This window comes from Dendrobates tinctorius, unplaced genomic scaffold (assembly GCF_039654945.1).
Source record: "Dendrobates tinctorius isolate UK_male_01 unplaced genomic scaffold, ASM3965494v1 ptg000006l, whole genome shotgun sequence".
Taxonomy (NCBI): Eukaryota; Metazoa; Chordata; class Amphibia; order Anura; family Dendrobatidae; genus Dendrobates; species Dendrobates tinctorius.
Genome location: NW_027361674.1, coordinates 1,913,402 through 1,940,064, shown reverse-complemented (window position 1 = coordinate 1,940,064; position 26,663 = coordinate 1,913,402). Strand labels below are relative to the sequence as shown.

General features: G+C 46.0%; 1 protein-coding gene across 3 annotated transcripts in view; it reads right to left on the bottom strand.

Annotated features, from left to right (window-relative positions):
- The window catches only part of LRRC14B (leucine rich repeat containing 14B), a 404,837-nt gene that overhangs the window by 102,785 nt on the left and 275,389 nt on the right, over window positions 1-26,663 (bottom strand). The window lies entirely within an intron of this gene.

Below are 26,663 nucleotides of genomic sequence, written 5' to 3'. Positions count from 1 at the left end.
TGCAGTTGCGACGCCGCACGCAAGGTAGGTCTAGACGGACTCTGACTCTCTGCCTAGGGCCCAGCTCCTGTGACCATATATCGTGCGTGCACTCCTCTGAGACCTGTGACGTTAACAGACTTAGCCTTTTGTGTTTAACACGTAGGCGTCTCTGTGAATAAACAGAGATCGCTCAGCGCACCCCGGGTGACGTCTAATCCACGTGCGTTATATCTCCTTATTACACGTCCGCCATTATATAGCAGCAGTGTTTACACCTTCTGCATGGTGGACCCCGGGCGGCAAACGCACTTTACGTTATTTAATATTTAGTGTGTTCCACTGTCCCTAACACCAAACAATTTTCCTGGCAGTTGTGGACGAAATTTTTGTTGGTCTACCTGACCGTGGTTTTGTTTTTACAGAGCCCCTGATTTTCCATTTTTGATTAATCACAGTTTTAAAGCTGCTGACTGGCATTATCAATTCCTTGGATATCTTTTTGTATCCCTTTCCTGTTTTATACATTTCAACTACCTTTTCCCGTAGATCTGGTGGCAATTCTGTTGCTTTCCCCATGACTCACAATCCAGCTACGTCAGTGGCTGGATGAAAGATGCAAGAGTCTGTCTGGATCCCAGAAACTCACTCAGCTTTTAGGCTATGTGCACACGTGCGGAATAAATAAAAATCCACAACCCATTGAATTCAATGGCATTCCGCACATGCTGTGCTAATGCTGCATATTTTTCCGCGGCGGAATCGCATCGCGGAAAAATACGCAACATGTTCATTCTTTGTGCGGAATCGCGGGAATTCCGCACACATAGGAATGCATTGTTCTGCTTACTTTCTGCATGTGGCTATGCCCACCATGCGCAAATTAAGCGGAAAATGTGTGAATTCTACCCAGGGACTGGAGGATAAGAGACTCTCCTCCGGGCCCTGGGTACCATACCACTGTTAAAAAAAAGAATTAAAATAAAAAATCGTGACATTCTCACCTTCCGGTGTCCCCCGCAGCGCTCCCAGGCCTCAGCGATGCTCCCGGCAAGTCCCGTTCCTAGTGATGCCTTGCAACAATGACCTGTGATGACGTAGCAGTCTCGCGTGATGCTACGCAATCTGGGATCATTGTCGCAAGGCATCGTTGGGAACGGGACTTGCCGGGAGCATCGCGAGGATCAAGAAGGCTGCGGGGCTGCAGGAAGGTGAGAATATCACGCTTTTTTATTTTTTTCACTATTTTTAACATCATATCTTTTACTATTGATGCCGCATAGGCAGCCTCAAAAGTAAAAAGTTGGCTACACTTGTCAAACACTATGATTGACGAGTGTGACCAACCTATCAATCAGTTTTCCAAGTGATGCTACAGATCGCTTGGAAAACGCTAGCATTCTGCAAGCTAATTACGCTTGCAAAACGCTATTTTTTCATGAGAATTACGCATGCGGATTTCCCGCGGCAGGGAGTTGCAGAATTGCCGCAGAAATTTCTGCGGCAATTCCGTACATGTGCACATAGCCTAATACACACACACTAATTACAAGCAAACAGGTCACAGGTGAGGATGTTACCTTTAGTACCCATTCAAACCCAGTTGTGTCAACTTCTGTGCATGTTATCAGGCCAAAATCACCAGAGTATGTAAACTTTTGATCAGGGTCATTTGGATGTTTTGGGTGGTCATTATAATTAAAAAAAAAAAGAGAAACCACAGTAGTTTGAAAATAATTGGTTTCACCCAAACACTAACCATGAGGAGTGGAGAAAAAGTTTTGGTGTTATCATTCATACTCTCTGAATAAAGGCCAAGAGAGCAAAAGTTCTGCCGGGGTATGTAAACTTTTGAGCACAATTGTATCAGTGATGACATTGGAATTGAGTATATATAAAGAGAGAAAAAACTCTGCATCACCATTAAAAAATAGAAATAAACTAAAAACTTTATTCAAAGCATATTAAAATCATGAAAAATAATGCCCACAGGTAACAGCTCTATCAGCGATCTACATCCCATACTGAAAAAAGATTGCAACATTTGTTAATAGTGAGCTGTATTGCAGGTTGTGAGTTCAGAAGCAGATGATATAGGTACAGAGATGCATTGCAATGAAAAACTGACATAAACCCCCGACGGCCTGAAAGGAAAAAATTTATATCAGAGAAGCCCAAACTGACACAGATCCAAAAATGGATCGTGACAGATATACTTTGTACATTGTGTACAAAGTATATCTGTCACGATCCATTTTTGGATCTGTGTCAGTTTGGGCTTCTCTGATATAAATTTTTTCCTTTCAGGCCATCGGGGTTTAATGTCAGTTTTTCCCCCCCGGTGGCCGCTGGTGTTACTACATGTTTAGTTAGTCTGCTGGTGCTGGTGGGGACCACTCCCACCTTCCTATATAATATCACCTGGTGCACCAGCTGACTGTTGGTAATACAGGTCCTTTGGAAACCAACCGTTGTGAAGACTGGTCTTACCTGGTGCAGAGGTGGTTCAGCTTATCTGGAGCAGTGGTAATGCTGCTGAAGAGAGGAGCTTTCTGGAGCAGTGGTGTTTCTGCTGAAAGCTGAGTTTGGGTGCTTTACTCTGCTGTCCTGTGCATGACAGCAGAGAAAGCTAAGTGTTGTTTGTTTTTCCCTGTCTGTTATTTTTCTTGGTGTTGTATTAGTGCAGTGGTGGGACCAGTGTCCGCACTAGCCAATTCCCTAGTGAGGGATAGGTGGAGGTCAAGTGAGGGCTGAGGTATCCTTGTCGGCGACGGTTTGAAAGAAGCCGTCAGGGAAGTCAGGTTAGTCCAGGACACAGCCTCAGGAGAGTGCAGGAGGTGTCCCTTTCCCCGTTCCCTATTGCAAGGATTGTGTCCCTGGAGTCCCCTTGTTTTGTCTTGTTGTTTGGTGACCGACCGATCATCGGGTCGCGTCACGCAGGGCCAGTCACATCGTGACAGTATCTCTATGTTCCTATATTGTACAGTTGAAGAAAATATTTTTTTTCATATAGAATAAAAATAAATACAACTTAAAAAATGCCAATTTCTTTAACCTCTTCATCTCCCCCCAGTATGTTTTTACTTTAATGATCAGACCACTCCTGGGAAGGTTCACCACTGTACCATGTTCTCTCCATTTGTGGATAATGGATCTCACTGTGGTTCGCTGGAGTCTCAAAGCTTTAGAAATGGCTTTATAACCTTTTCCAGACTGATAGATCTGAATTACTTTCCATCTCATTTGTTCATGAATTTCTTCGGAACGCAGCATGATGTTTACCTTTTGAGGATCTTTTTGTCTACTTCACTTTGTCAGGTGGGTCCTATTTAAGTGATTTTTTGATTGAGAACAGGTGTGGCAGTAATCAAGGCTGGGTGTGGCTAGGGAAACTGAACTTTGCTTTTCAAAGATGTGACAAACGACAGTGAAAACATAAAGTAGGGGCAATCACTTTCAAACAGGGCCCTGTATTTTTTCCCCATTAATAATAAAGACCTTCATTTACAAATTGAATTTTGTGTTTACTTGTGCTATCTTTGTCAAATATTTTAATTTGTTTGTTACTCTGAAAAATATAAGTATGACAAACATGAAAAAGAGTAAAAAATCAGGAAGGGGGGGAGCAAAAAGTTTTTCACGTCACTATACAGTACCGGGCCACACAGATCTTTATATGAAGTATTTACCCACCACATCTCCTGTATATACAGTAATGATCCCCCACAAGTACTGACTTAAAATACAATGACCAACTTTCTACTCTGCTTTCTGTGGAACTTTGAGGCATGGCAGGCATAATGTAGGAATGTCATCACGTGTGGTCTGATGCATGGCGGGTACCATCTAGTAATGTAGGAATGTCCTCACGTGTGGTCTGATGCACACATCGGGTACAATCTAGTAATGTAGTAATGTCCTCAGGTGTGGTCTGATGCACATGGCGGGTACAATCTAGTAATGTAGTAATGTCCTCACGTGTGGTCTAATGCACACGGTAGATACAGTCTAGTAATGTCCTCACGTGTGGTCTGATGCACGGCCGGTACAATCTAGTAACATCCTCACGTGTGGTCTGAGGCACAATCTAGCAACATCCTCACGTGTGGTCGGAGGCACAATCCAGTAACAACCTCACGTGTGGTCTGAGGCACGGCAGGCACAATCTAGATCATTCTCACATCTTCAGGTCATTAGCTGAATGGTGAAGGAGAGAGCAATCAGGTCTGTCTTCCATCATCGTGTTCAACAGTAAATACTATTAAAGTCTCAGTGCCACCATACCAGCTGTGAGGTCTGGCGTCTGAAGCACAGTCCTCCTTCCTGTGGATGATGCAACCTACATCATCCACACAATCTCCCCCATCACGCTTCTGTGCAGGAACACGTCTCTGCCCTGCCTAGCTCAAAGCAAAGTACTGCAAAGCGCAGAGACAAGTGCACCTGCACTGGAATGCGATAGAAGACACTGTGTTCTGCCCATTCATGTGCAGCAAGACATTTCTTAAGTGCTGTTCCAGCTATGGCCATTAGATGTCATAGTTGTCCTTTTCTTTTTCCTGTTCAAGGATTTAGAATCCTGTCCCTTTAATGGTTATTCAGTTCAGAACCGCCCCTTCCTTCTTCCCGGGTTAGCAACATATAGCCATTTCTGCCGGACCTCTGAGGAACTCACATGTACTCAGCTCCCTGCAAAACCACTGCTTATAGCAAGCGGATTCCAGTAAGGTTTTAATCCATTTAGGTTCTATGCATCTGTGTTAGCAGCCATAATGCAGCCCCCATGATATTTGCAATGCATATTTAGTTCCTTGTAATGCTCTTGCTCTGCATGTAGTTATATGCATTTTCTGTTCAGCTAATGTAATGCTAGCAGCCTGAGATTGTTTCACTGCATTGTATGTTGTATTGCTCAGCCTCTGTATAATGCATGCTACCGATATGACAGCACTCTGTATCACTGCTTTACTGTTATGATAGCACCTTGTGTATTGCTGTGATATTATCTGCTAGCACTGACATACTGTATTGTCTGTTTCTTATAGTTTTTACCCGAAATGATCCACACTGTGTTCAACAACACCTGTGATATAATCTACTACTGTGTTCTACTATACCATCTGTTATCATCTCCCATTGTTGTCCATATCATCCCAATAAACATAGACTTAAGCACCCATACAGTCTTCTTACTGGGAGTGGATGAAGGCTTTTTTCCCTATGCTGGAATCCACACAGCGTCATACGTGGAGGAAGGCAGAACACACTGTGTGGATGGACTTAGGACGCATCATCGACTCAAAGAAGAAAGACAGTGATACAAGAGGAGGAGGCACCAGATTACGACTATCGAAGACCATTGGATGGGACTGCCCCGCAGGCAAGTCTAATAAGAAAAAAAAAAAAACCACAAAGTTATGCAGATTGGCATTTTAGAATGTTGTATATATAAGGGCATTCAGATAGTAGTCGTGCTTTATAAAATGCTATATTTAAAGGGTATACAGGTAGTGGTAATACTATATATACAGAATTCTAGAATGCTGTATATGGCGACATACAGGTAGTGCTAGTACTTTATATGGGGGGGGGACAGAAACAATGATTGAATACCCTGTAGTAAATAAACAGCAAAAGTGCATGAAAATATAGGGTACTTAGTTAACACGTTTTCTTATTTAAAAAAAAATGTAAAAGCCATAAGCTATCCTACCATTTCACAGTGACCCTAATTGGGACAGTCCTAACTACTATTAAAAACCTTTATATATTGATGTGGTTTCCCATTCCTGTGTGTCCACTATTTGGGCCTAATACTTCTCAGTCCTTATTCACATGCATGTCACAGGACAAAACGGTAAGGTTTTTAATATTAGAGTTAGGACTGTCCCAATTACCGTATACATTTGTGTATAAGCCGATCCGTGTATAAGCCAACCCCTCCCCCTAATTTTGCCACAAAAAAACTGGGAAAACTTATTGACTCGCGTATAAGCCTAGGGTGGAAAATGCAGCAGCTACTGGTAAACTTCAAAACTAAAAATAGATACCAATAAATGTAAAATTAATTGAGTCATCAGAAGGTTAATTGTTTTTGAATACCCATATTGAATCAGGAGCCCCATATAATGCTCCATACAGTTCATGATGGGCCCCATAAGATGCTCCATACAAAATACACCCCACATAATGCTGCACAAAGGTTAATAATGCCCCCGTAAGATGCTCGATAGAATAATATGCCCCATATAATGCTCCAGAAAGGTTATGGCCCCATAAAATGCTCCATAGATTATGCCCCATAAAATGCTCCATAGATTATTCCCCCATAAAATGCTCCATAGATTATGCCCCATAAGATGCTCCATAGATTATGCCCCATAAAATGCTCCATAGATTATGCTCCAATAAGATGCTCCATAGATTATGCCCCCATAAGATGCTCCATATATTATGCCCCGATAAGATGCTCCATAGATTACGCCCCCATAAGATGCTCCATATATTATGCCCCGATAAGATGCTCCATAGATTACACCCCCATAAGATGCTCCATAGATTATTCCCTCATAAGATGCTCCATAGATTATTCCCCCATAAGATGCTCCATAGATTATGCCCCATAAAATGCTCCATAGATTATGACCCCATAAGATGCTCCATAGATTATGCCCCCATAAGATGCTCAATAGATTATGCCCCAATAATATTCTCCATAGATTAAGCCCCATATGCTGCCCCATAGAATATGCCCCCATATGCTGCCCAATAGAATATGCCCCCATATGCTGCCCCATAGAATATGCCCCATATGCTGCTCTACAGACTATGCCCCCATATGCTGCCCATAGAATATGCCCCCATATGCTGCTCCATAGAATATGCCCCCATATGCTGCTCCATAGAATATGTCCCCATATGCTGCCCCATAGAATATGCCCCCATATGCTGCTCCATAGATTATGCCCCCATATGCTGCCCCATAGAATATGCCCCCATATGCTGCTCCATAGAATATGCCCCCATATGTTGCCCCATAGAATATGCCCCCATATGCTGCCCCTAAATGCTGCTCCATAGACTATGTCCCCATATGCTGCCCCATAGAATATGCCCCTATATGATGCTCCATAGACTATGCCCCCATATGCTGCCCCCATATTCTGCTCCATAAAATATGTCCCCATATGCTGCTCCATATATTATGCCTCATATGCTGCTCCATAGAATATACTCCCATATGCTGCCCCATAGCATATACCCCCATATGCTGCCCCATAGAATATGCCCCCATATGCTGCCCCCATAAGATGCTCCATATATTATGCCCCCATATGCTGCTCCATAGAATATTCCCCCATATGCTGCCCCATAGAATATGCCCCATATGCTGCTCCATAGACTATGCCCTCATATGCTGCCCCATAGAATATGCCCCCATATTCTGCTCCATAGAATATGCCCCCATATGCTGCTCCATAGACTATGCCCCCATATGCTACCCCATAGAATATGCCCCCATATGCTGATCCATAGAATATGCCTCCATATGCTGCCCCATAGAATATACCCCCATATGCTGCTCCATAGAATATGCCCCCATATGCTGCCCCATAGAATATGCCCCCATATGCTGCCCCATGGAATATGTCCCCATATGCTGCTCCATAGACTATGCCCCCATATGCTGCTCCATAGACTATGCCCCCATATGCTGCCCCCATATTCTGCTCCATAGAATATGCCCCATATGCTACCCCATAGAATATGCCCCCATATGCTGATCCATAGAATATGCCCCCATATGCTGCCCCATAGAATATGCCCCCATATGCTTCCCCATAGAATATACCCCCATATGCTGCTCCATAGACTATGCCCCCATATGCTACCCCATAGAATATGCCCCCATATGCTGCCCCATGGAATATGCCCCCATATGCTGCTCCATAGACTATGCCCCCATATGCTGCTCCATAGACTATGCCCCCATATGCTGCCCCCATATTCTGCTCCATAGAATATGCCCCATATGCTGCCCCATAGAATATGCCCCCATATGCTGCTCCATATATTATGCCCCATATGCTGCTCCATAGAATATACCCCCATATGCTGCCCCATAGCATATGCCCCCATATGCTGCCCCATAGAATATGCTCCCATATGCTGCTCCATAGAATATACCCCCATATGCTGTCCCATAGGATATGCCCCCATATGCTGCCCCCATATGATGCTCCATAGAATATGCCCCCATATGCTGCAAAAAAAAATGCCATACTCACCTCTCCTGGTCAGGACCCAGTACCTGAGATATTCACCTGTCCCCCGGTCCATCGCTGCTCACCACTGTCTGCCACGTCATCTGTCAGTGACGTTCAGGCAGGAGAGGGCACGGCACGCACTAACCATGTCACCGTGCCCTCTGCTGGCTAAACGTCACAGACACAGGACGCAGCAGACAGTGGTGAGCAGCGATGGACCGGGGGACAGGTGAATATCGCCCTACTTACCACCTTCTGGTGCGGTCTCTGCAGATGACAGGCAAACAGGCAAAGGCAGATGACAGGCAAACACAGGGAAGTATGAAACACCAGGCAGGTATACGGGAGAGGCAGGACAGGGAAGACACAGGAGCTAGGGCGGACAAAGGATAAGGCTGGAGGTGCAGAGAGGGGGCTACCAGCGGTAGCACAACAGGAGAGAGAGGCCTGAGGCACAGCGAGCGCTGACAGAAAGACAGCGTCACCGCATAAGTTAGTCAGGCGTTTTACCTGGCCTAAGGCCGAACAGAAGTAGTCGTGGGCGCCGCGTCACAGCTCCTGGAGGCCAGAGTGTTAGGAGCTACACAGTGCGCAGGCGACCGACGCCGAGACACCTGGAGGTCAGGCGCGGCGGCGACCTGGGAAAGCCGGGCGGCGTGCGACATGCGACCGTGCCGGTAAGGGACCGTGGGAGAAATCTTGACATTAGTCCTCTGTTGCAGAAGAAAAGTACTCTTACCCTGATAGGCAGAGGGCAGTAAGCACTAGAAAGTTAGCATGTATGATTGTTCAGGGCATTGGCGGTGTGGCCCGGCCACCGGAGAAGGCTAGACAAGAGCATGGATTTTTTTAAGAGTAGGGTCGCAGGAGCCTCTGTCAAACGTCCATATTGATCAGGGGAAAACTAGGACATATGTGTCCTGTCCCTTCATTTTTTTTAATGGAGCCCCCTCACTACCTGGTAGGATATACCTGTCCTGAAGATTTCAAATCCTTCTTCGCAGACTGGTGATGAAGATGGGCATGGAATAACCTGAACACAGACTTTCAGGCAACTAGCAGGCAACGGATTTGTCTTCCCTCCCTACTCTATCTGATTCTGGGGGGCGAGAGGGTAGGGGATTAGTGGCAAGGACCGTCCACCGGGAAGCCCCAAACACTCTTGATCTGTTAGGGTCCTGCCTCAAAGACCAAAGATGATTCGGTAGTGACACAATTCTAGGTGGGAGATCAGAGTGACAATTCCACTCTGTCGCCCTCAAAAGCCATATCTGAAAGAAAAAGTGAAATCATTAATAAAAAAACAAGAAGACCTAAGGCAGAAACCAGACTGGGCGGTCCAGACCTATGTCTGCCTCCTACTGACACTAAGCTAAAACGGATTAGCTTCATGCCAGTTGGTGGTGTACCCTCCTAGCATAAGCAGCATACAACTACACTTTTTTATGTGCCCCAATGAAGCATTGACCACCCTGCACACCAACTAGAGGGCCACACAGTGTAGCCCCCCCCTCCAATCATAAACCTCCACCTCACAGTAATCAGTGGACTCCACAGGGTAAACTCAACAAAGCCCAAATGCCGCCTTCCCAAGCGTAAATCCCCATGAGATGCCCCCTCCCCCTCAAGCATAAATCTCCATCATGCACCCTCCACCCCAAGCATAAACCCCCCAACAGATGCCACCCCAGCTTAAACCCCCCATTGGACAACCCTTCCCCACAGCTTCAACCCCATCAAACATCCACCCCAAGCATAAACCCATAAACCCCTATCAGATGTTCACACCCCCCAAGCATTGCTTCCATAGGATGCCAGCCCCCACCCAAGCATAAGTCCCCATTGGACATCCACCCCCCAGCATAAACCCTCATCGGACATCCACCCCCCAGCATAAACCATCATTGGACGTCCACCCCCCAGCATAAACCCCATCAGACGTCCACCTTCCTTAAGCATAAGCCCCTATCGGACGCCACTCCCTGCATAAAACCCTCATTGGACATCCACCCCCGAGCATAAAACCTCAACGGATGTCCACCCCACTTAGCCATAAACCCCATCGGACGCCACCCCTCCCCAGCATAAACCCTCATCGGATGTTCACCCCTGACCCCGCCCCAAGCATACACCCCATCGGATGTCCACCCCCCCCCTTTAAGCATAAACCCACATTGGACATCCACCCCCTCCCAGCATAAGTCCCATCGGATGTCCAGCTCCCCCAGCATAAACCCCCTTCGGACACCCCCCAAGCATAAACCCCCACCCGATGGCACTTCTCCCCCAAACAAAAAGCCCTACCTGTCGAGCGCCTACCCCAAAATCAATCCCCCCTTTCAAGTCACTACAGATGCAGACAGGCCTGCCCCAAGCATAGGTCCCGTTACCCAAACATCAAGTCCCCAAGACACTCAGACACCACTATTGTGCATTAAATTTCCCCCCTGAGATCCCAACCAGACCAGGGGGTTATTGCACGTTTGTGGGGTCTGGTTGGGCTTCCAGGGGGGATATTAATGCATGCTTGAGGGGTCTGGTTGTCCCCTGGGGGTTAATGCATGTTTGTGGGGTCTAGTTTAGCCCTACTGAGGATAATGCACGCTTGTGGGTTCTGGTTGGGCTTCTGGGGGGGGCGATTAATGCAAGCTTGTGGGGTCTGGTTGGACCCTGCATTAGACCCCCCCGGAGCCCACCAGACCACAAAAGCATGTATTAACCCCTTCACTGTGAGCTCAACCAGACACAGAAGCGTCCATTAATCCCCCCCCCAGGGAGCCCAACCAGACCACACAAGCGTGCATTAATCCCCCCAGGGAGCCCAACCAGACCCCACAAGCGTGCATTAACCCCCTCGTGCTTGTGGGGTCTGGGTGGGCTCCTGGGGTTGGTTAATGTAGGGTCCAGTCAGACCCTGCAAGCGTACATTAACCCACTGAGACCCAACCAGACCCCGCAGACGTGCATTGACCCTCCCCAGGACCCAACCAGACCCCGCAAGTATGCATTAACCCAATAACCCCCTCGGAGCCCAACCAGACCCCGCAAGCGTGCAATAACCCCCCCAGAGTGAATAAAGAACGCGCAGATGTGCATTAACCCCCCTGGGATCCAACCAGACCCCGCAGACATGCATTAACCCCCCCAGGACCCAACAAGACAAACTAGTGTGCATTAATCCCCCCCCAAGAGCCCAACCAGAACCCACAAGCGTGCATTAATCCCCCCTCCCCTCCGGGAGCCCAACCAGACCCCACAAATATGTATTAATCCCCGCCAGATGACCAACCAGACCCCACAAGCATGCACTAACCCCCCCGGGACAAGAGTGCATTAATTCCGCTGGAAGGCCAAACAGAACCCACAAGCATGCATTAATCCCCCCACCCCACCGGGAGCCCAACCAGACCCCACAAGCATGCATTAACCCCCCTGGGACCCAACCAGAACCCGCAAGCATGCATTAACACCCCTGGGACCCAACCAGACCTTGCAAGCGTGCATTAACCCCCTGGGACCCAACCAGACCCCGCAAGCGTGCATTAACCCCCCGATGCCCAACCAGACTCCACAAATGTGCATTAATCCCCAGGAACCCAACCAGAACCCACAAGCGTGCATAAACCCCCCAGGTACCCAGTCAGACCCCGAAAACATGCATTAACCCCCCCGAGACCCAACCAGACCCTGCAGACGTGCATTAACCCCCCCGAGACCCAACCAGACCCTGCAGACGTGCATTAACCCCCCAGGACCCAACCAGACCCCACAAGCATGTATTAACCCCCTGGTAGTCCAACCAGACCCCGCAAGCGTGCAATAACCCCTCCGAGGCCCAATCAGACTCCACAAGCATGCATTATTCCCCCCAGAAGCCCACCAGACCTCACAAGCGTGCACTAACCACCACCACCACCGACTGAACCAGACCCCACAAGCATGCATTAATCCCCCGGGAGCCCAACCAGACCCCACAAGCATGCATTCACCCTCTCCAAAGCTGATAACCCAAACACTAAGCCCCCAAATTCCACTAGATAGCCCCAAGTATCAGCCCCCATCAACCCGTTAATTAATAAACACTCCTGTTTGTCACTGACGACACTAACCTTGCTCCCTGCTGCTCACAGACGCAGGCACCAGATGGCGGAGACAAATGTATAATAGAGACTTCTCTTCCTGCCTTTGCTAAGTCAGAACACACCCCATCCCGGTATGACAAGCCCCTGGAAATAACGTCACACCTGGAAGGAGCCCATACAGTCTAGCTTTTAATTCAGGGTCAGGCAGCAGCCCATAAAGTCTCTATCTTCAAGAACATATACCTGGAAGGAGCCCATAGTCTAGCATCTTCAGTAGTGAGCCAGCTAGACCGAATGGGCTGCAGTCAGGCAACTGGAAGGAGCTCATACAGTCTAACATTTACCATACAGTCTAGCATTTACCAAGCGGGGACACCCGCATCCCTCTCATCCTCTCCCTGGGACCGGGACTGTCCACCTCCTCTGCTCGGGAAGCCTGTATATACCGTTACCTGGAGGGGAGACACCCGGGGGTGAGCCGGGGGGTCTTCCTCCTTCTCTCATCTGGGATGTTCTCTAAAAAAACTCACGGGGATGTGAAGAAATGAACCCAAAAAGTGCTGGACCCCTAAATGGATGTCCTGATCAAGCTGAAGCACCTGAGGATCGTGACTGGTGAGAGGCGGGGAAGAATGGATGGTCAGGGGGCCGTGTAGTGGGAGGAATACATGGAAGATGGGGGGCAACCGGGATCTGCGACGAGCCCAAACTCCTTAAATTATCTGATCGCTGCCGATCGTACGACAGACCGCAGTAATCAATTAGGAGCTGCACACCGACGACATGAAGCAAAGCGACACCACCCTATCTGGGTCTCTACACACTCGGGGGGCTTCCCTAGGTGTCAGGGGCATGCAGATTACATCTGATCTAGTTCTGGGAGGGGAGCAGAGGTTTTACCATCTCTGACGCCAACTTCTTACCCCCCTTTGGCAGGGGGACCCTCAGGCTCTGTCTCTGCAGAGACTTGGTTGCATTAGTGTCCGTCATCAACTGAAAGGGATTTTTCTTGGAATAAGAAAAACATGTCTGACGGCAGAAAATGCAATAAAATAAAGCCATCTCCAGTACTTGCCTGCCAGTTACCCCTCTGGAGCCTTCGGTGGCCCCCATTGTTTTTTGTTTACAGTCCTCAGTGATGACATCACATACATCCACCCACATGACTGCTGCAGTCAGTCACTGTCCTGATTGGTGGAGGTGAGGCCAACGATTGGCTGCAGAGATCACATGGATGTATGTAATAACCTGCAGGAATTCAGGATGCAGTCACACACGTGGAGGCAGAGCAAGGGTTAAACAGGTTTATTTACAGGGAGATGTACTCCACGCAGGCAGTGACGGATTGTAGGGTGACGGCGAGAAATGGGGCAGAACTGGAAGGCTGGCAGGGTAGGTGAAGGACGAACAGGAGTTCAGTAATAAAGAGGTTAAACATATTGGGCTGTAATCTTCTGTTGTGAGGAAGTACAGGGTTCCAACGGTGGCACCGGCAACAGCGGCGCGGTTCGTCTCGATGCAGTCTCTGAAAGGTGGGAATCCAACGGTGGCACTGACAACAGCAGCACATGCAGTGTCTCAAGTCTCTGTCCCCGATGAAGAAACGGACTCCGGAGAAAATAACATAATGCTGAGTGGTGAGAGGGGGACCTGCTCTCACTATTCTTAGTCACAAGTCCACACTCAGAACGTGTCACTGCAGGGACAGTGCCGCGCTCCTCGGTCAGTCCAACTACTACTATCAGGAGCTCAGATCTGTCACTGCGCACGCCAGGCCTGCACGCACTAACGACTGTCTCAGGCTTGTCAAGAGAGTCTCCTCTGGTCCCAACAGTCAGCGCTCACTAACATAGTCTCAGTTCACTTATTCTGGATACAACATTAGACAGTGTAACACAGAGGCTGTAGGAGACAATGAAATGAAACCCAATTATAAAAGTCAGTTTTAGCCCCAATTACATGCTTCTACATGCATTCAAGTAACAAAATAATTAAAAAAAAATTTCCCCAAAGGCAGACAACCCTCTTAATGTTGTACAACGCCATTTATGGAGTAAAGTATAAGGCTAGGTTCACACTGACATAAAACTTGACACTAAAGTAAAAAGATGCAGGAAAAAAATAAGTAAATTCCCATCAAACATTTTGTAAGGTTTTTCTGCCTCGGAATACCTCAATGTGAACTCAGTCTTATTATTTTGGAGACAAATCCTTGGCACTGCTTAGGGTCAATCCTCATCTCCTTAAAATGTTGCGTACCCGGGAAATCAGTGATGTTGCGTCTCTCCCGGTGATTTCTTGTAGTTGCCTTAGGAGCCGTTTCCGGCTTCGGTCACCATGGAGACTTGGATTTAGAATTTTTCTGATTGGAAAAGATATTTCTGATGTTTCTCCGCCTGACCGTCATCCATAGCAATACAACATGTGATGGCAGCAATCAGCCGCCACGGTCACGTGAGGCAGGATAGTTGAGTTGCCAGTGCACTGCGGGGGTCCAGCTTTTTTTTTTTTTTTTTTTTTTTAACTCAAATAGATTTTTATTAAGAAGAACATCACAGTGTTCATACAACAGTGGTACAAGCATTTTTGATCTTCCCATAAACCAACCCCCCAACAATGCAAACTCACCCCACCCCCAGCCCTTCTCCCTTTAGACAGCTCGTATTATCCCTTTAACACCACCTGTACAAGTATATAGAATTGCATTATACAACATCATCTTTTATAGCAGTGTAGACAAACAACCTGCATATACATACCCCCGAGACCGTTCATTCACCTATCCACTCATCCCAATTCCATCCAAGGTGACCACAGTTTGTCATACATCACCAGTTTTCCCCTTTTCTTGTAGACCCCCTTCTCCAGCTTAAGGACATGCTTCACATAGGCAAGGTATTCTCCCCTTCAGGGCCGGCGTTATGGGCAGGCAGACCAGGCAGCTGCCTAGGGACCCTGCTCCTCCAGGGGCCCCCAGCCAGCGGCACATCACACAGCCGCTATGGGGCCCCTGTGAGGCAGGGGGGCCCGACTGCCCCCAGCGCCGACTCCCGCCGCCGCACTGAAGGAGGCAGTGATGGAGGAGAGAGCGTCAGCTGACGCTCCATCTCCCATCATTCCCCGCTCTGCCTCTGACACAGTGGGGGCGCGATGACGTCATCGCGCTGTCACTGTGTGCCAGACAGAGCAGGAGGAGACAGGAGCAGCCAGCAGCGCAGACACGAGGAGAAGGTGAGGAGTGTTTTTTTTTTTTTTTTTTTTTAAATTAGTGTGAGTACTGGACTGTGGGGCCACTCTGGGGGGACTATATACCATGCTGGTGGGGCTATATACCATGCTGAGCTGTATTACACCATTCTGGGGGGCTATATACCATGTTGGGCTGTATTATACCATGCTGGGCTGTATTATACCGTGCTGGGCTGTATTATACCATTCTGGGGGGGCTATATACCATGCTGGGCTGTATTATACCATGCTGGGCTGTATTATACCATTCTGGGGGGCTATATACCATGCTGGGCTGTATTATACCATGCTGGACTGTATTATACCATTCTGGGGGGGCTATATACCATGCTGGGTTGTATTATACCATACTTGGCTGTATTATTCCATTCTGGGGGGCTATATACCATACTGGGCTGTATTATACCATGCTGTGCTGTATTATACCATTCTGGGGGGGCTATATACCATGCTGGGCTGTATTATACCATTCTGGGGGGGGCTATATACCATGCTGGGCAGTATTATACCATGATGGACTGTATTATACCATGCTGGGCTGTATTATACCATTCTGGGGGGGCTATATACCATGCTGGGCTGTATTATACCGTGCTGGGCTGTATTATACCATTCTGGGGGGGGCTATATACCATGCTGGGCAGTATTATACCATGATGGACTGTATTATACCATGCTGGGCTGTATTATACCATTCTGGGGGGCTATATACCATGCTGGGCTGTATTATACCATACCATGCTGGGCTGTATTATACCATTCTGGGGGGGCTATATACCATGCTGGGCTGTATTATACCATACTGGGCTGTATTATTCCATTCTGGGGGGGCTATATACCATGCTGGGCTGTATTATACCATGCTGGGCTGTATTATACCATTCTGGGGGACTATATACCATGCAGGGCTGTGTTATACCATTCTGGGGGGCTATATACCATGCTGGGCAGTATTAGACCATACTGGGCTGTATTATACCATTCTGGCGGGCTATATACCATGCTGGGCTGTATTATACCATGGTGGGCTGTATACCATGGTGGGCTGTATAATACAGCCCACCATGATATACAGCCCAGCATGGTATACAGCCTGTATACCATGGTGGGTGTATTATACCATGGTGGGCTGTATTATACCATGGTGGGCTATATACCATGCTGTGCTGTATATCATGGTGGGCTGGGCTGTATACCATGTGGTGCTGGGCTATATACCATGTGGTGCTGGGCTATATACTATGCGGCTGTTATATACCATGGGGGGTACATTTTACATTATATTCTATAGGGGGAGGCTGTGTTATATAATATGGGGGCTACATTATATTCTATGGGGAGGTGGGCTGTATTATATTCTATTTGGGGCTACATTATGTTCTATGGGGAGGCTGTATTATATTTATTATATTCGATGGGGGCTGCATTATACTATATGAGGAGGGCTACATTGTATTCTATGGAGGGGCTACATTATACTAAATAAGGGGCTGCATTATATCCTATGAGGGGGTTGCCATATATTCTATGGAGGGGCTGCATTATACTATATGGGGGTGGGGCTGCATTATATTCTATGGAGGGTTACATTATATTCTGTGGAGTGGCTGCATTATACTCTGGGGAAGCTGCATTATTCTCTAAGGGGTGGCTGCATTATACAATAAGAGGGGGGCTGCATTATATTCTATGGGGGTTACATTATATTGTATGGCGGGGCTTCATTATTCTCTGTGGGATGGCTGCATTATGCTCTATTGGGTGGCTGCATTATACTATATGTGGGCTGCATTATACTGTATCGAGGACTATGGTTAATACATTATATGAAGTACTATGGGGTGCATTATGCTATGGGAAGTGAATTGTACTACATGGGTGACTATGGCGGTGGATTATACTATATGGAGAACTATGAGGAGTGTATTATACTATATGGAGGACTGAGCAGTGTATTTTAATATATGGAGGGCTATGAGGAGTGTATTATACTATATGGAGGACTGAAGAGTGTACTATACTATATGAAGGACTATGGGGCAGATTATATTGTATGGAGGACTATGGGATGTAAACTGTAGATGTGCTGCTAACATGATACTGTATGGTGATCTGTTAGGGTGTGTGCACACGTTGCGGATTAGTCTGCAACTTTTTCTGCAGAGAATCCATATCTCTTGGCAGAAACCGCAGGGTAAAACACATGCACTTTTCCTGCGGATTCCCAGCATGTGTACAGCGGATTTGATGCAGGTTCTAGTGAGGTTTGGTAGTGCGGATGAGAGAGAGATTGCTTGATTTGTATGTCCCGGAACATACACTGCAGCTGCGGTTCCGCAAAAAAGAAGTAACATGCTGTGGAAAATAAACTGCAGCATATCTGCGTGGAATTTTCTGCAGCATGTGCATGGCGGATTTGGTTTTCCATAGGATTACATGGTACTGTAAACTGCATGGAAACTGCTGCGGATCCACAGGACCAAATTGGCTGCAGATCCGCAGCAAAAACCGCAACGTGTGCACACCCCTTAGTGATCCATTAGTGATCGTTCTGTTCCCATCATTCTTTCTCAGACGGTGGAAAGAGGCCGGGAAACAAGTATTGAACGACTTCTTCAATTTTGTCGATCATTTAGCGGCCTTAGCTCAGCGCATGTAAATACAATCGAAATGCTTCTGTGTGATGTGCAATATGTTAGCATTTGGGGCCCCATTTTAAACTTTGCCTAGGGCCCCACTTTGCCTAAAACCGGCCCTGCTCCCCTTAAAGGTGGATCCTCCTTTATCAAATTCCTTGCTATTACCTTTCGAGCCGTATAAAGTAATCTAGCAATTGCCACCTTCAGATTGTTTTCGACTTTTATCTCCTCCACATATCCCAGCAAGCAAACCACTGGCTCTCTTGGGACCACACACCTATAAGCCACTTCCACACTACTCAGGATCACTAACCAAAAAGCAGCCAATCTTGGACACGTCCACAGCATATGAAATAATCCAGCATTTTCGTTCTTACACCGAGGACACTCAGAGTTAGACCGTAATCCAGCCCTATACATAACTTCCGGAGACCTATATACTATGTAAAATATAAAGCTGAGAGAGTCTATACGTCTCACTCAGTGACAGTTTTGGTATCCACTCCACAATCGACTCCCACGTTTCATCGTCCAAGTGACCCAGCTCTCTTTCCCACTTAGCCCTCGCATTGATTGGATATCCAAGTAAATGAGTATGTATTAGGTCTCTATATATAGAGGAGATGACCCTCCGCGTAGTACTCCCCACACACACATACTCCAGCACTAGGTCGCCCTGAATTTGAAGGCAATCATCTCTATTTTGAGCTCTGTACGCTTGCCTCATCTGAGCATATTGATATTCCCCGGAGGCCTTAAGACCATATTCCGACTGCAGCCTGGAAAAAGATTTCAACTCCCGCTGCTCTTATATCTGAAAGACATACCGTATCCCCCTGGCCAGCCATTCCGACAAACATCCCAACTTCATAAACTCCGGAAGATTGTTATTATGCCATAATGGAGAAAATCTAGTTAGACAGGTGACCCCTCCAAATTTGTTTGTTCCTCCCCCATATTTTATGTATCAGAAATAGTGTTGGGTAGATTTTCCCAAGTGCCCCCAGGGACCCATCCTCCAAGCACTAAACCGTCGGTCTTCTCTTCCTCAGCTCCTCTATCAAATGCTGTACCATGCTGGAGGTCTCCTCATCCGCCCAACCCCTGAGATGCTGGCACTGTGCCGCAATAAAAAATATTTCAGGGTTAGGAAAAGCCAATCCCCCCTCTTTTTAGTTTTCTTCCTGTTGAGGTCTATGGAGGTTCTCATATTGTGAGGGACATTTAGGTCTGTTTTGAATAGTTTTTGTAATTTTGTCCTTTTCTGGAAATATTTTGATGATGACTCTTTGCAGTATTTAGTAGATAAGGAAGTTACATAGCTCCCAACCATCCTGGATTCGGCGGACAGTCCCGTTTTTGCCCCGCCCACCCGCTGTCCCGCCCGGGACTCTATTTTTCCCGCACTGCATAAGCCACATGCCCCCCATGCACCCCGTCCTCACCCTCCCAGAGACCCATCACAGCCCCTCACAGCCTGCAATGACATCGCTAGGTGTGTCGTGTGCGCACAGGACCTGTGATGAGGTCACAGGAGGGGAGGAGCCAGGGGTCACATGATCAGGGGCCTCAGTGTATGCAGGACTCTGCTGTGCTGACCCTCATGTTGCTGGATGAGGGAAGTTTATGTGTGGGGTCAAAAGGGGGTTACAGTGTGGATGTAGTAGAGCCGTGCATGTACAAGGTGTATGGAGCGGAGCTGTGTGTGTGCGAGGTGTGCTGAGCCATGTGTGTACGAGGTGTACTGAGCGGAGCCGTGCGTGTATGAGGTGTACAGAGCGAAGCCGTGTGTGTATGAGGTGTACGGAGCGAAGCCGTGTGTGTACGAGCTGTATATAGCGGAGCCGTGTATGAGGTGTACAGAACGGAGCCGTGTGTGTACAAAGTGTACGGAGCTGAGCCGTGTGTTTAAGGAGCTGAGCAGAGCCGCGTGTGTACGGGGTGTACGGATTGGAGCCGCGTGTGTACGGGGTGTACGGAGCAGAGCCGCGTGTGTACGAGGTGTACGGAGTGGAGCTATGTGTGTTCAAGGTGTACAGAGCGTGGCCGCGAGTGTACAAGGTGTACAGAGCAGAGCCGCATGTGTACGAGGTTTACTTTTCCCACGGACACAGGAGTACACGGCGGAGCCCTGAGGAGCACTTTAAAATTTGCATGTGACGTTCTACCAGAAGTGACGTGCTGGAAGCTGACCGGAAATGAGGCAATTTCTGGATGAGATTGTGACAGAACCATGGAGGCACTTCAGGGAATGCTTCAGATCCATCACTGTGTCCTCCTCCGACAGCGCGGACAGCGGGATCGCCTTGGACTCGTGGATGTTGGCCATGTGAGTGGATCATTATATGTCCTGCATCAGGAGGCTCAGGTGGGCACTATAATGGGAGCCGGGCTGCTATAGTATCTTTATAGAATCTTTCTTTCTTTCTCTCTCTGTTTCTCTCTCTCTCTTCTTTCTTTCCCCTCTTCCTTTCTCTCTCTCCCTGTTCTTTCTTTCGCTCTGTTCTTTCTTTCCCCTCTTTCTTTCACACTCTAATCTTTCTTTCTCTCTCTGTTCTTTCTTTCTCTCTCTGTTCTTCCTTTCTCTCTCTCTGTTCTCTTTCTTTCCCCTCTTTCTTTCTCGCTCTGTTCTTTATTTCTCTGTTCTTTCTCTCTCTCTGTTCTTTATTTCTTTCCCTTCTTTCTTTCTCTTTCTTTATCTCTGTTCTTTCTTTCCCCTCTTTCTTTCTTTCTTTCTCTCTCTCTGTTCTTTCTTCCCCCTCTTTCTTTCTCTCTCCCTCTGTTCTTTCTTTCTCCTCTTTATTTTTTTCTCTCTCTGTTCTTTTTTTGTTCTCTCTTTCTTTCTCTCTGTTCTTTCTTTTTTCTTTCTTTCTCTCTGTTCTTTCTTTTCCCACTTTCTTTCTCTCTGTTCTTTTTTCTGTCCCCTCTTTCTTTCTCTCTCTGTTTCCTTCTTTCCCCTCTTTCTTTCTCTTTCTCTCCCTCTCTGTTCTTTCTTTCTTTCCCCTCTCTTTCTTTCTCCTTTCTTTCTCTCTTTTTTTCTCTCTCTGTTCTTTCTTTCTTTCCCCTCTTTCTTTCTCTTTCCTTTCTTTCTCTCTGTTCTTTCTTTCTCTCTCTCTCTGTTCTTTCTCTCTCTTTCTCTGTTCTTTCTTTCCCATCTTTCTTTCTCTCTATCTCTCTGTTCTTTCTTTCTTTCTCTGTTCTTTCTTTACCCTCTTTCTTTCTCTCTCCCTCTCTGTTCTTTCCTTCTTTCCCCTATTTCTTTTTTTCTCTCTCTGTTCTTTTTTTCTGTCCCCTCTTTCTTTCTCTCTGGACCCACCTCTCTTCATCCACAATTCCCAGAATACACAACTCTGGACTACATTCAATTGGTATCACAATTATCCGTTCTAATGTATTTATTACATCACACCAATATCGTCGGATTACTCTACAATTCCAAATGAGGTGCCAGAAATCCGTCCCCGATTCTCCAGATCTATGACATTCATCAGTTGCCCGTCTACCAAATTAATGCAATTTGCTTGGGGGCAGATAAGATTGGTGAAGTATATACAATTGGATTAGCTTGTTATTTGCAGCTGGCGACACCATCGTATGTGCCTCTAGGGCGTCATTCCACTGGTCATCAGCAATAGAGGGGATTAAGTGCCGCCATTTACCTTCTACGGTAAGCTGAGTGGATGCAATTCTGGAATTTATAGCAAAAAGGTATATAGGGAGGATATCACGCCTGTGGGTCCTTGAGTTGATAGTACTCCTATCAATGGATATCTAGATATTCGCATTCTAGGAAATGGGAACTGATACGTTATGGCGTGCCTCAATTGCAGATATCTATAAAACTCCCTGTGGGGGATCTCAAACTGTACATGAATTTGTTCAAATGATAATAAAGTTTCATGTTCAAAAATCTGATTGAGTGTCATTTTTCCATTTTTTCTCCAGAAACTTGGATCTTGCAAACCTTGGAGGTGGGAGAACTCGAAATTATCCTATAGCTGAGTTTCCCCAACTAGATCAGTGAATTTCAAAACACTCTTACTTTTTCGCCAAACCTGTATCGTTAAGCTATGTGCAAACAGCAAATCCTGGGGTGGTCTGTATGAACCTTCCAATATTGCCCATGGTGTATGCCCACCCAAAAAGTGCATGAGATGAGCCTCCGCATTATTAAGTCCATCCCGAATCAACCAATGCCTTAAGTAGCGCAACTGACCAGCTAGGTAATACAAAAAAAGATCAGGCACCACACATCCACCCAGGTTTTTGGGTCTCTGCAGGGATCCAATACTTAATTTAGGTCTTGATGAGCCCCATATAAACGCTGCCATCAAGCCATGCATTTTCCTAAAGATGCCTTTAGGGACCTTAATTGGTGTATGCTTCAGCATATATAAACATTTCGGAAGAATTATCATTTTATTGAGGCCAATTCTACCCACCACAGATAATGGCAGCCTAGACCATACCTCAAACTTTTTCTTCATCATATCGCCCAGTGGGTATATATTATCCCTAAGGTCTTCAATCAGGTTTTGATTAATTATAATGCCTTGGTACTTAAATTTTTGGACTACTTGTAAGCAAAATAGCACAGGTACGGTTATATTATCCACTAGTGACATGACCACAGACTTACTCCAATTAATTTTAAGACCTGATAACTCTCCAAACAATTGATAATGTCATTTGCCCTAGGAAGAGATTGCTCTACTTCATCAAGAAAGAGTACCAGGTCTTCAGCATACGATCCCACCTTGTCCACCCTGGAATTTATATTAATTCCTTTCACCAAAAGATCTTGTCTACTCCCAAGTGCAACTGGCTGAATCGCAAGAGCAAAGAGCATTGGAGATAGTGGGCAGCCCTGTCTAGTTCCTCTACCCAGATTGAAATACTCCGACAGCATGCCATTAACAAGTATATTAGCTCTCAGCATGCAATAAAGTAGATCAATCTACTTGCAAAATTTATCAGAGAAGCCAAGTTTCAGAAGTACACGTTGAAAAATTTCCACTCTAGTGAATCAAAAGCTTTTGCAGTATATAAAGAAGCTATCGCCCAAGGTTTCTTGTACTTGTGTCCTATCTGCGTTAGAAACTGTACCCTTCTAATATTAGAGGAGGTGGATCTTCCTGGCATAAAGCCGGATTGATCTTCATGTACAATGCTGAATATTACTGTTTTCAGTCTGTTAGCTAGAAGTTTTGTGAGAATTTTATAGTCTGTATTAAATAGGTATATGGGGCGATAAGAACCACACTCCTCAGCAGGTTTATCTGGCTTTGGAATTACCACAATAGTGGCATCATAAAATGATTGGGGAAGTGATTGTCTTGCAAATGTCTCGGAAAGGGTCTGAAGCAGTACCGGCCCCATCTGATCTAAATATCGTTTATATAGTTCTATGGGCATGCCATCAGGTCCCGGAGTTTTCCCACTAGAGAGAGACATGGCTGCATCCCTAATTTCCTCCAAAGTGATATCTCTATCTAGAAACACCAGATCTTTACGAGAAAGTTTAGGAAATTCTACATGATCTAAGTATTCATCAATTTCTTCTATAGTGTGGGTCAATTGAGAGTCAAATAGCTCCCTAATATGTTCTTCAAATCTATTTGCAATTTGGTCAGATTTAAGTAATTAACGGAGTTCCTTCCCTCGTATTAATGGACAGGATAAATGGAGACATTTGATTTTGTTGAACTATGTATGCCAAGAATTTACTCGATTGGTCACCTAATTCGAAATATGTCTGTCTAGAGAAGAAGAGTTTTCTCTGGGCTTTTTCCTGCCAATATATCAACTACTCCCTTCCTTCCCCGAGCCACCTATGCAAAGAATTATCAGAGGGGTTGTTAATATATTCAGCCTCCAATGATTTACATTCCTCAGCAAGTCTCTGCTCCCCAATACAGGATTCCCTTTTAATATATGAAATCGTGGACCTAACATATCCCCTCAAATATGCTTTAAATGTATCCCACATTACCAACTTATCAGGGAAATCAGCGTGGTCTGCTATAAACATCTCTAATTGGTCTATCATTCTATCTTGTTCCCCTATGAGGGATAGCCAAAATGGATGTATGCGGAACCTCTTAAGTCTGTTGGGGCCACCTAGATGAAGGGACATCACCGATGGAGCATGATCTGATACTGCCCTAGGAAAATATTCAATTTCACGTAGATCCGATAATGCAGCATTATTCCCAAATGCATGGCCAATCTTGGATAGACAATGAGCGGCGGGCATAAAACAGGAAAATTCTTTTTTTTTTTTTAAATAAAATAGTTTTTATTGAAGAAAATAAGAAGGATAACAATACATACATAGGCATGTATAAATAAATCAGCAATATTACTTTTCTTACATTTTTAGTAATACAAGAAAATCCCCCATTATAAACTAAGAAAACCCTCCCCTAACCCCCCCTCGTCACGCTTACACGATCCTTGTTCATATAATACAATGCTGCACACATTTCTATAACCGTAATATCCTGACTTTGATGAGTTCCAGAGAGATTAACCCAGGAAAGTCCAACCAACCCCCCCTTATATCCTCATAGTGATTCATTTTGCCTCTCTTCATATACACACTCCGCCCCATAAGTATCACGAAATTGACTCTGTTCACAAATTCCTTTCTAGCAGGAGGATCTTCATCCAATCAATGTAATGTAATAGTCTTCCATGCAACATATAGCATTTTGGTTATGGCCAGTCTGCCTCATTCGTCTGTCGCCACCCCATCTACATGCCCTAAAATACACGTCAATGGATCTCGAGTAATATTTATTACTCTATCTATCAAATTCAAGACCACTATCCAGAATGCCTGCAATCGGGGGCAGGACCATAGCATATGTAGCATATCGGCCTCATCCATTGTACACCTTGGGTACCTGGAATTCATTCTCACACCAGCCTTTTTCATCCACACAGGAGTACTATATACCCTATGTATGGTGAATAATTGCGACACCCTTCCTATGTAATTGCGACACCCTCCCAGACTCACTTATAGAAATTTTAGTAACGTATTGCAAGACCGACTCCCATTGAACATCCGATATGTCTCCTAAGTCCGCAATCCACCTAACTTTGGCCGTCAACGGTTGTCTTATCAAAAACGTGTCTAGCAATCCCTTGTAAATAAGTGTTGTAAAGCCCCTAGTACTCCTCTGTGCCCCAAGTATACTCAACAAACTGTCCCTCTGTATCATTATTGGCGATCTTCTCCACTGCTTATGAAATGCATGCCGCAGCTGCAGGAACTGGTAGAACATATTGCGTTCCAAAGGGAATTCTTTTTCAAGTACTTTAAATGTTTTGAACGTCTCACCATCCAACAGTTGTGACATACCATATACCTATTCTTCTCCACTGACCAAAATTTCATAGATGTAGCATTTCGGTCAACTGCAGATCATACCAAATAGATGTGTAACTCATGTATTCCCTTATTACCCTCCACTGCTTAAGTTTTTTCCACAATTTCTCAAGCAGTGCCAGTGTTGGAAACCTAGAACTTAACCGAAATTGGCCCACCTCCAAGGAAGCCAACAGTGGACCCTTCCCCACCATGTGAGATATAACCTTCCCCACTGAACTAGAAAATCTGTGATCCCCATCCCACCATATGTTGACATTGAGACCCAATGTAATATAACCATGGATTGGGGACAGCCAGGCCTCCATCATCTTTTGGGCGCTGAAACAACTCTAGCTTGATACACGCTCGACCTCCCTTCCATATCAAATCCCGAAAGATGGAAGATTTATCCGGAAGTCACCTTCACCGGATGGAGCAGGATTCCTCTTTGTGAAGGACGGATCCCTGCGCCCCTGTATCGATTACCGGGGCCTAAACCAGATCACGGTAAAAAAACAGGTATCCATTACCTCTTATTTCAGAGCTGTTTGATTGTCTCCGAGGGGCCAGGATCTTCACCAAATTAGATCTCAGAGGGGCCTACAACCTGATCCGAATTCGAGAGGAAGACGAATGGAAAACAGCCTTCAACACCCGAGATGGTCACTACGAGTACCTGGTAATGCCGTTTGGCCTAAGCAATGCACACACAGTTTTTCAGGAATTTGTAAATGACATATTCAGGGATCTGCTTTATACCTATGTCGTAGTTCTTAAGGCTGCGTAGGCTTTGTTCTAATGAGGACTTAATAAAACAAGCTGATGATTTGAAACATAGGTTTCTGGATCGCGGCTACAGATGTCGATCAATTAAAAGGGCATATAACCGGGCAAAGAACACTTACCGCCATCAGGCTCTTTACTCCTCTAGACTTTCATCATCTAATAAAGTGGTTAGATATATTACCCAGTATCATGGACAGGTGAAGGCAATGAGACAGTGCTTGGAAAAATCTTGGCCGATTCTTTGCACATACCCTATTTTGTCACAATATATTGGTTTGAAGCC